The 12,066-nt window shown below is 35.7% G+C and overlaps 1 long non-coding RNA gene across 1 annotated transcript; it reads right to left on the minus strand.

The window, feature by feature from the left end:
- Positions 1–3,966: 3,966 nt before the first annotated feature.
- On the minus strand, positions 3,967–4,811 carry LOC143460617 (uncharacterized). Its single transcript, XR_013117918.1, has 2 exons — positions 4,577–4,811; positions 3,967–4,500 (listed from the first exon to the last, which is right to left on the minus strand). It is a non-coding gene; the product is annotated as an uncharacterized LOC143460617 (long non-coding RNA).
- Positions 4,812–12,066: the final 7,255 nt, after the last annotated feature.

Consider the following 12,066-nt stretch of genomic DNA (forward strand, 5'->3'; position numbering starts at 1 on the left):
ATATAGTTTTTCGCATGGATTTCAAAACAATTTTCGAATGCAGTGGTCGCACTTTTACTTGCATATCTGTCAATAAGTAATTTTTGCATAAATGTTTTTAAAACCCTTGCCATAAAAAGTTTTCTCAAATTTGGACAAAACATTATAAAAACCTTTTTACAAAATATGCGAATTACAAATAGGCTATAAACTACTTTTAATTATAAGCCCACGACTATTAGGAGCAAAAATAACAAGAGTTCATGAATTTGGTTAATTTTTATGCCTTATTTATTGGGTTACATATTGCTTAAATATACTTTTTTGTATTGAATGAATGTTTATTTATTTTTGACTGATGTTTTAAATATAGAGAAATATGACGTTTAAAATGTTTTCCAAGAATTTTGTGAAACGCAACTTGAAATTTTGGAAGCTTTGCGAAAACTTTAAAATATACTGTACTTTGATATAAAAGCAAGATGGTCGGACTACTTGGCAAAATTTACACACCTGAACAACTTGTTTTTTTTTTGAAAAAATGCTAGGCTATAATATGTAGATTTTTGAGTGATCTTTTGATGTATAGAGAAATCTTTGGTCGTTTGGCAAACTGATGTGCACTGATACAGCTAATCAGTATAGTTTCTAAAAGGTTTCTATAGCTAGTAGAATGGAGGGCGTTTTTTCTTTTGGTAAGAATGTTTATAAGTTTGGATCAAATTTTGTTGATAAGGACTCTAAAATGCCTGCCCTTTATTATGCGATTGGCTTTTTTAGATAATGGCTAATATCCCGTCTGTTGCGTGAGAGCTATCGGAAAAAGCGATCTGTTCTAACACGCGATTGACCTATTATTTTCAATAGTATAAACACTTCGTGCAGTACGTGATGGCAGAAGCCACTAGAACTAGACTAGTGACTAGAATACTAGATGAATCCACGACTTCAATCCATTCGAGTACTGTGCGAAGCCAGCGTTTTTTTAATACGTATGTTTATAAAATTGACATCGATTGAGTTTGCTATAACTTCAACACCGATGCGAGTGAAAATAAAAAAGATTATTAGATTGAAGTGGCTCGGTTCTCCCTAACGTAACCTCTATAATGATAATGACCGCGTTCAAACATATACGCTTGCACGATCTTGTACTTGATGTGAGTTTAATCCGAAATTTATGAGTTGCTTGTTTGTTTTGTGAATGATGAAAAGTTTCTTGCATACGGGGGAATTTCTGTGACGAAATGAAAATGAGTGATTTCATCTTGTAAACGTATATGCCCATCATACGTAAGCATACATCAAAAAGCGGGAAACTGACATATCCTTCTTCTAACATCGGTTACGTTATAGTGAATCATTATTATTGTTGAACATCAACTATACGCTTTTTCCGAAAATTATGATAATTGCATGTTGTGTGATTTGTAACATCATCTAAAAACTTCGGGCTTTTCGCAGCCTGGGGCTTGCTAAATGCTTGTATATATAACAACCATTGACTACAAGGTGGTAAATGAGTTTTTAATTTTGCTTGCCGGTCGATGCACTACAGATATAATCGAAAAAACACTTACAAATTTTCCAAAAAATCCATAAAAACATGCATCCCAAGATTGGTTTATTATTTTAAGGTGAGGTATTCCGGTTGGTTATGATGCATTGATGTGTTGGGAAATTCCTGTATTCAGTGGCTCCCACGCCGGTTGTGAAAATGTAATTGGATGTGTGTTTAAACTTTAAACATCAACCTTTACAAACGACAGGCATTTTGTATCAGCCCATGCAGTACATAACGTCAAACAGAGTAAGAGATAATGCTGAGTTCTTTCAACTTAGCTTTGCAACACCAATAAAATGAACAAATATATTTACATTATGCTTTTCTTTAACATATACTTATATATTTATTGTATTTCATTTATATCACTCTTTGAAATTCAGCATAAAAAGTCTCGGCCATTTAGCTATACAAAAATGTTTCTAAGGGGCTGATATTAGCAGATTACGTTTCTGCATTCCTTCCTGTTGGTAAGAGCATGAATACCAATTAGATTAATTTATAACCAATTTGGGTTTATCATAATTGACAGTTAAGAGATCCTTCCTACCCAGCAACAGTAAGTTTACTTCTTACACAAGTGCATATATGGTAGCATGTGCCTTTACCGTGTAATGTTTGTTGATGAATTCAACCTAACGTTGATATATTTCCGTAAGCCGCTTAGACACGATCGTGGCCCACTTTCGTCATTGTGCGCTGAAAGAGCAGGCAAGATTTTTCACCAGTTTCATGGTTAATTTACTTTATAATTTCATCGCCGGTCTGACAAGTGCACACAAACACTAGACTGATTCGGCATTCTCGAGAAAAAATGCCACGCTTTATTACTTATGAGTCATTGCACAAGTTTCAAACTGTTTTTTTTATTTTAAAGAATGGATTTATGATTTAATTTTCAAACCTAAAAAACAGTGATAGCAAGTATCAAAAGTACTGGTTCTTGACATCTCGTTCAATGTTACGACTATGTAGAAAGTATGCCTCTTTTAAACATGGTTATCAGTTCTATGTCAATTCGCTTCTTCTTCGTGTATTTTTGGTTATATTGCCGCTGTTGTTTACCGCAAGAATACTCAACATTGCTATTTATATCTTCCATTCCCGAGTTTGACGGAAGTGACGATTAACTTCCTTTTTTCACGTGTTGCCGGTTTTTAACGCGTTTAATTTTACAAAAAGAAGTGACAGGTAGCGTAAACAAAGTAATGATACAATACATGATATACGTTAACTCCATAGGCACGCAGCGTCAACATAATGTGTACAACAAATTGCAAAAAGGGTTTGGCCTGCGTAACAACAACCACTCCACAGCTTCCACGTGATAATTAGGAGACGAAATTCCATTCTGGATCGGTTAGAACAGCCACTTTTAAACCTATTTTAACGATTTTGGCGATTTATTTTTAACGAACTTATTTGCATAAGGAAAGTCGCGGCTTATATGTTGGTTGAATGCATAGGCGTAGAATGATAAACTTCGAAGTTTAGACGATGTTTGCAGCTCAGAAGGCGCCTATACCAGTCGCAAACTCCAACTGCGTCAACAACTTGGAATTCATAACATTTCTTTCAATGGATCTCCTACTGCTATATGACGTCATGACGTATGCAGTAGATTGCGAGCAAGTTACGTCACAGGAAATCCAAAAATAGTCTTCACAGAGTTCGCCTCCACGACTACTGTTATCATCTCTCTTTAATAAAAAGAGTTTAAGAAATAAACATTGCATAAAGCTATAGCTGAGGTGTAGAATGAACCAACCAATCGGCATTCGACTGATGACAGCCAAGAATCGATTCTCCTATAGGTAAAAGTCTTCATTTTAGTCGTGATAAGAAAAATCCGCATATATACGTCGTTTAAACTCCAACGTAGTTTTTCAAAGTCTTTCAGAAACATGTGCCTCATTACATCATGTCGAACCATATATAAAATGGTATAATTGAGTTTAATTGCGTGGCATAAACAGATCAATCTTTGACTTCCCCCTTAATTAAGGAAATATAAAAAGACATTGGGCTAGTTTTTCTGCTGCTCAATTGATGGTTAATATTTTAAATAACCGAGTAATCTGGTTAAGTGTTGGGTAATGCGGATGACCAAAGTCCCAGGCCCTTCCGTAGTAAACGATAAGACGTGTTTTTTGCAGCAGTTTATTATTATCAATATAGCTTACAACAGGGCTGAAAAATATTGGGGGAATTCAAGATCAACTTAGTATTATAAGTTATAACCTCGTCGTTCTCACGCTTTTGCGATATTGTCAGAGTGCGGCCTAATACAAATAGTAGGTTGCCCTGTCTTAGCTGGTGTTTCCAGATTACCTTATTTTTAGCCTATTTCGAATAGGTGTCTCGATTTTCTTCCCCCCTGCCGAGTCACGCAAGCAATAACACGCTATACCGACATGGCTTTGTGAAAATAAATGGTTCTTTATTTGGCACACGCGATGGTACAAACAAAAAGGTCAACGTATTAAGTCTAACCCCTTGGGATTCCAAAGACGTACAGTATTGTTCAATATAGTTTCAAATAACTTTCCTGGTGTTCCACACTGAACTGGCAATTTCTCACACGTAAGGTCAATGTTTTGAGAATCTCTTATTCTAATAATACTAGAAAAACATTAGATTTACTCATGTGTACTCGAAAGAAACTCTTTTCCGGTTTTGGGAAATAAAATATTCACATGATGATTATTCTTCGCATTCTTAACGAAAATTTCTTTTGTTGCTATATATAATTAATCCACAGGTGAAGGTTGGGGAAACACACAGTATTGTAAGGTGTAGGATCGACCGTACATTTTCAAAAGCGTGTAAGGTTTATAATGGATCTTTACAATTTTGCGCAACAAGCACAGTAAAGGAGCTGAAAAGTATCCTAAGATTGGCTCGTCCAATGAGATTTTGACTTCAACGAGTTGGTATTACGTGTGACGTCACTGGAACTAGAAAAACAACTTAGATCGTTCAGGCAAGGTTTGGTTTGTTTTGCGTCATAATTTAATTTGTTAAAGCTCACACCTCAAACGTCAGGCATTATTTCTCCATGGAATTAGTCACTGTTGCACTGAAGCGATAACTCCAATTGTTACCAAGCTTGTCTTGTTGCAAGTTGAGCTTCTTTCATTTGATCAGAGACTTACTAGGCTTACTTTCCAAGCATCGATGCGCGAAAGTTCAGGCAACCATTGACGTCACAATAGCCATAATGAATAGGATGACGTACCTAACTACCTATACACGATTAGGAGTTGAACTTTCAAAACACGGTTGCTCTTTCAAAATCAAATAAAGCAACCTGCTTTTTTAAAGTTTGTGTCAAGCTTAATCTTTGCAAAATACCTTGCCGCGGGTAACTATAACATCATCCTTTTAAAAGTTGACCTACCTTTGTTACTTCAAAACAAGATATTTAAACAAAATCAAAACAAACGCTTTAAGATGTCTATTAAATAGAAAGAAAGATACGTTTCTAATAGGGCGATTTTCTCCTATAAAACGCCTTAATTCAATTGAGCTTCCGTATTCGATTGAACATGAAATGTGTGGGAAATTATTCGGCGAGGCACAGAGGGTGTTTCTGTAGAAATTTCTCCATTGAAAAAATTAACTGCTGGTTTTCGCAACAGAACAGGATATGCCGGAGCCAAATTTGATTTTTTAATTTCCCATTGCGCCCAATTAGTTTACGTCATTGTTGTTTGTTTGTCTGCCAAGCTTTGAAAAATATTATAACATCGTAGTATTTGGTACTATAAAAGACTCACGTTTAAATCCATTAAATAAAATTTAATAGCGCAAAACATGACATATGTAAGCAGATGAATAGCATTAAAAATGTAAAGCAAAGTAGCTTATAATATCCAAAAACGGGTTTACTTTATTGAATAGCGTAATCGCTATTTTTAAACTGCGCGGTGTTGATTTTACTCGGCAAAAACGATTGATTATAGTTTTTGAAGGCTTATTCATTTGTAATTGTTGAAGTTAAGTGGGCGGAGAAAGTCTGGTTGGATTTTAGTCAAACATTATCTAGCCCAAGCCGAAAACCGTCAAATTCGTTTGCTTTATGATTTTATAAAGCTTTAGGCCAAGAATAAAAGTTCTTTATTCGATAAATACGAGCCAAACGAGCACTATAAAATGTCTTGGAACAACGGTTGCCGCCATCCAGCATGTCCGTTTTGCTTTTATAAACATTGTATTGTCTTTCCATAGATATTGATATTGCCTTTCCAACACAAATTGATAAAAAGACAACCACAGTAAAATGAAATAACAGCGTATCACCACATCCTGTGATTTTTAGTGCTCATATGAATCACTATACAAATGCTCATACCTATAGCATTTGCATTAAACACCCTTAAAAATAATACGTTATTGACATAGCTTGATTCATCATCCACTGCGAAGGAGTCACTTTCAGCAGGAAATTTCTAAGGTTCATATAGCAGGCCTTTCTGTTAAAATTTTATGTTTTGTTTTTTGAAAAATCTAAGGTGTTTGTGTGTGCAACATTCTGATCTAAGGTTAATGCAAAATGATTTTCTCAAGTGAGTTAGCAATTTACTGCTCATTCGCACCAGTTTTCACGTAGACCTACATCGCCACCTACCAGTGACTCTAAAACTATTTAGGAAAAAGAGCAATGAAAATGATAGTATAATATTGTTATTTTAAAGCTGACTCATAAGTTAAAGAATACAAAAATCGGTGGCGCAGACAAATTGCCTACGAATTAGACCAGTAGGGTATTATCCAATGGTCAGACCTAACATTCAGATGCGATTTTGAATTAAGAAACATTACGCCGTGGTGAAATGTAATTCGTTTGTTTGTCTGTTTCCTTTCATTTAGAATTCTGACAAGAAGGTCAACGTAAAAAGATGAGATTCATAAACTAACAGCAAATCTGCGGTGATGAATCATCTAAATTCTAAACTGTGATGTCAAGACAACTAAACCGTGATTTCAAGAATCCAGCTTAAGTATCATAGTGCCTAATAGCGACTATTATTATATTCTCATCGCTACGCTGAGTAGCGGTAACGTGCTACTTACAAACTTTGTTTTTGCTCAACTCGTTTAGTTCCCTGATAACCTGTTTTTATTCATTCCACTTTTTTGCGTTCTTCAGGCACATATGTCAGCTTTCCAAAAATTTCGTTAATCTAAAGTTTAAGCTGAAACTTAATGAACTACAATTTCAGTGTCATAGAATCAACAAATCACCAACCTTGCCTGACGGTTCCATGTCAACTCAACCGCGGTTCACTTAACCATGAAAAACAATTAACAAAATTATGTACTAACACCGACGTATGCAACTGTTGCATGATACATAAGTGTCTTAGTCAGGTCTGTAGCTCCTTCCATGGTGAACCGCCACATCAGAGTCACTCTTGAGCGTTGGTTTATATATTTACATTTCAAAACTGTACACAAAAAACGCGTTGACTTGTGATAATAACTCGCAGTAAATTGGATAACACTAACAGTTTCAACTTTAAGGATCTACTCGCGACACAAAACGCAAACTGCCTGATGTTTTGAAAAACACTCCAGAAGGAAACAACAGAAATTCGATACAATTACTGGAGGAAGCCAGCAGCATTTTTGGTCCACGCAAAAATGCAACAAAAACTAATCACAATAATACAAAAGTACAAAACGAAAAACGAGTAAATCATGTACGAAATAAACCATTTAAGTAGGAAATAGAATGGAAAAGAAATAAAAACACAGGAAAAAACACAGGAAAAGAAATAAAAACAAACAAAACTGACCAATCGACAAACGACACAAAATAATGCGCAAACACAAAAACAAAAATGTCGAAATCCAACAATTGCCCAAACACAAATTAAAAAAAAATTTAAAAATAAATATAGCAACAATAAAGTCACATTTATTACACAGCTCTCCGAAAAACTTTCACCAGTTACTACAAAATAAAAGCGATCGCTGGACAGTTATAGCAAGAAAGACGACTCAACCCAGGACGATCAAACGCTTTAACTAACTCTGAACTTTCCGATTGAGCTCTTAACCGCATAAAAATATACCAGCAATATATCTCAGTAAATCATAAAAAACCATTGCAGGCAATATTAATGATTAAGATACAAAGAATTTCCACAACAAAATAAGCAGAAAATAATGTTTATAAATAATCGCCACCTCTAGCACGACAGGCTGTTTTTTCTGTCTTTCGTTTATCTATTGTTTCTTTGACAAAGCAAATCTTTGTGATCGTCCTCGTTTCTGCAAAGCAAAATTACATTCACTTGTATTAAGTTACGTTAATGTTAAATCATAATAACTAATTAATTACATCTGAAACCGTGAAGCGTGAGCACGTAACACTGTCTTTACTCATTGTTTGAGTGTGTAAGCACGCAAAGTTTTGTGTGTAGCATACTCCGTACAAATAATGTGGTCAAATTACAAAAGGGATCTCCTGCTACAACTCCTTATTTTTCAAAACTTCTTATTACTGTCAATGAAGCAGTGCTGCAGCCAAGTCATTTTTTAAGACTCGAGTCAAATGAAATCATTTGGGAAGTTGACTTAAGTCAAGTCGAGTGAAATTACTAATTGGATCAAGTCAAGTCAAGTCAAGTCAAGTCAAGTCAAGTCAAGTCAAGTCAAGTCAAGTCAAGTCAAGTCAAGTCAAGTCAAATCATTTCAAGCATTGACTCGAGTCAAGTCAAGTAACATAAAAATGTGACTCGAGTCAAGTGATTGACTCAAGTTATTACAACACTGCCATCAAGGACGATACAACGTCACGCTAAACACATTTGAGAGAACTTCCAACTAAGGAAATACTCACACATTTCAGGCAAACTAAGCGTAGTCCACATTTCATATAAACAACAGGATTATTCTGCAATAAAATAAAAATCGAATGGTCGCGAGAAGTTTTAGTTAAATCATATGAGCGAATGGGTTCCACGACATATGACCGCGGGAAAATGACCGCGAACAAACTCACCGGGGACAACTGAACGTGACGTAAATTGACCGCGAACAAACTGACTGTGATGTAAATTGACCGCGAACAAACTAACCGGGAACAGACTTACCGGAATGAAAATTGACCGGGAGGTAAATTGACCGTGCAAGTGCTGAATTATTGTGTTTAAGTTGATGGTAGTATATGATATGTAAAGTAAATATTTGTTTGTAACTATTTCCTTTGTTTTTAACAAAATTTTTTTTTATTTCAATACACATTGAAACATTTATTGAAACTAACAGAAATATTTCCGGAAATACGATAAATACGAGTAACAACATTAAAAGACGTTCACTGCAAAACACATATGACACTACATAATAAGGGCACTAAAATTTACACAAACTGTTATTTGACAAATAAGGAAGTTTATTGCGCAAATTTATATTTATATTTATATATTATAATTACGGATTTATAGCCTCAGGATATTGCTAGAAAAATAACTACCCAACATAGGCCATTAGGCTAATGTACTTGCGACATTTGCAGACGCAAAGACTACGGGCAAACGATGGTGTGGTAACCTTTTCAAGAGGTTGTCAACTACGAACTTGCGATGAAGCTGGTCTGGATCAACAATGCGCCACAACAAGGTTGCTTGTTAACGATTAGGCTATTCTGCATTTGGATAAATGCAGGTGTGTGTTACGTAATAAAGTAGGCCTACTTGATGCTAAACGTTTCTAGCTAGCAATAAAATTTAAATGCTTTTTTATTTCAGTTCTGGGGAGACCTGTTCAAAATGCTGTAAAGGAAGACTATGCAACAGATTTAACAATGCGTCAACAGCATTTTCTCAAGTTCATCTCAGCCTATTCTTGCTTACTCTTGTGAGCGGAATTTTACCAATGATAATGATTTAATTCATGAGAATCATCTTTTAACTTGGTGTTGCTATAGCAACATGCTCCTGCATGTTGCTATACCGAGCTTGCTGCTTATTGTTGTTATAATAACAACACGCAATTAAAATTGGAAACACGGTAATTGTCTCCGTCTTCCTTTCATAACTAACGTCTTACACAGTTTTAATTAAAAGCCTGTTTTATACAGACAAAGGCAATGCGGTTGACATTTTTGTGATGTAAACCGAAATCAAACATACTAAAGGAACCGGGTACATATATACATTATCTATAAACCTATATTCCGGACCGAAATAATCCAATTAGGTACACAAGAAATATTATCATAGCATCGCAAAATTTAAAACTGTGAGAAACTCTGAGAAATTCTAATATGTCACGGTTTGCAAAATCTTCAACGATGGTTTGAAGTCGCGCATCCAGATCCTTGTATTTTCTCCTTTTGGCAGGAGGCCCTTGGGCACAGAGCGCCTCAATCTTGTTTTTGTTTATGTTCTGCAATTTCCTCAAAGCTTCTATAAATTTCCAAATGGTTGGGTGTTGCATTGATAACATCTTGTTTATTAGATTGTGGTAACCTTCAACTTTGTTGTTGGTTCTGGCGTCGGGTACGAGTCAGGTATTTCTAAATCTGTGCAGTTCCGTGGATTTGCAGGTGCTGCAGCAGTCCTAAGTCGTGTTCGTTGTATTGTTCTTTTCAGATTTTTTTCCACAATATGCGCTCTGACGGCACCTGGCAATCCCACTGTCGCGTCAGATATGATATTTGCTGGTGTGGACGTATCGTTAGCGTTGCCAGCGCGTTCCTTGACGACCGTAAGTAGTTTGGCCACTTGAACATGTCTCTCTTCTTGTAGGTAACTGTGTTCGTGCAACTCTTTCGTGACTAAGCCATCTACAGTATGGAGACGAGCCTTACAAGAACTCTTGTAGTAATTGCTGCATCTCCAGAATGTAGTTTTCCCGTCTGAACTTTGTCCATCTCTCCAGAAAATGTAATGGTTGTAAACTAATTTTTTCTTACCTCTCTCTGAGATTACTTCTGCCATTTTCAGACCTTAAAAATCAGTTTTATACTAAAAGTGTCGGCATCTAGTCTGCAAAAGTATCTCAATCACGTGGCTAGGCATTACACCGGGTTTACTGGCAACTCACTTAAACAACACAAAGTCGTAAATCTACAAAACAAGATCACTTGATTCCTGTCTGTTCAATCTGCTGATTCTGCTCATCTGCTGTCTCACTCTCCAGTCTCCACCTGCTGGGCTTCTCCAACTCTTTTTGCAATTTACAATTATTAGTATAACCATAACCAAGACTTAAAACTAGGGGAGTCCTGACGTACAGCTTCAATCTGACAATTTACTTAACTAAAGTGTCCATTGTTATTGCAATGAGTCCATTGTTACAACATGAGATAGGCTACAACGCATTGTTTCATAATCTCATCAAACAACTCGTCTAGACCGGGAAAATGCATGTAACAATAGGAAATCTATGAATAAAGGTGAAAAACCCGTAGGGTCACCCTACACCCTACAAGGGGCCAAAAAACTCTACGAGTGGCAACCTTGACTGCAATACACATACTAAATTGGATAGTGACTAGATAGCGACCAGATAGTGAATTAGAATTTTGACCTTTTGACGGCCAATTTGTCGCCGGTTAATTTGATCGCCGGCCAATTTATCGACGGTTAATTTCATCGCCGGCCAATTTACGTCACGGTTAATTTGATCGCCGGCCAATTTGTTGCCGGTCAGTTGTCCACTACCAGTTGTCGCCGGTGAGTTTGTTCACGGTCACTTCTCGTGATCCCCTGTAAACTTGTTTTCTGGATAAGGACCACGAATGGTGAAAAACCATCCTGTGCTTCGAGCTGGTCAGATCAATAATTATAATATAATCAATTGTTTTACTTGGGCCTAAAATTTAAGTCAACATTTACAAAAACATTTGGTGCATGGAATCTAATCAAATTTTCGGTTTAGTTAGCATGATAAATCTTAATCTTCTGAGAACTTGATAAACATTTAATATAATTTATATTTTGCAAAAAATTTTTGCGTGGTTGTTAGTTAGCATTTGCCTGTGTAAATTTAGTGGTTATTAAAGTAAAGTTAATTTATCAAAGCAATAAATAGGTATATATTGGTTGATGATTAAAATATTAGGGAAACTCGTTTTTATCAAGATGTTTGTTGAGTACTAGCACTGATGCGTTTTATTAACCGCCCTAAAGCAAAATCATGACCAAGCATTAGACTTAGAGGAACGAAGGAGTTGGCTTGGTAATGACAGTATTAGTGTAAACGTTTATAGGCCTAAGTTTGAAGTTAATAAACTGTTACATTTTGTGTTCAAAAGCTAGGGGTATGACAATGCGATATTGCCAAAAAGTGCAATGAGTAGTACAGAATGTTGAGACTGAACTGTTTTACTTTGTTTCGGAAATGTAAAGAAAATAATAACTGAATAAAGTGAAGTTTGTCGAGAGTAGAGTGTACGAAATTTTGCCAAAAATGTATACTTTTTAAATTTATTTTTAAAGTAATTTTATTGAGTTTTTGCAGGTAATAATAATAATAATATAAATAAGTTGGCAGGAAATTTTTGC

This window comes from Clavelina lepadiformis, chromosome 5, assembly GCF_947623445.1.
Source record: "Clavelina lepadiformis chromosome 5, kaClaLepa1.1, whole genome shotgun sequence".
In the NCBI taxonomy this organism is placed as follows: Eukaryota; Metazoa; Chordata; class Ascidiacea; order Aplousobranchia; family Clavelinidae; genus Clavelina; species Clavelina lepadiformis.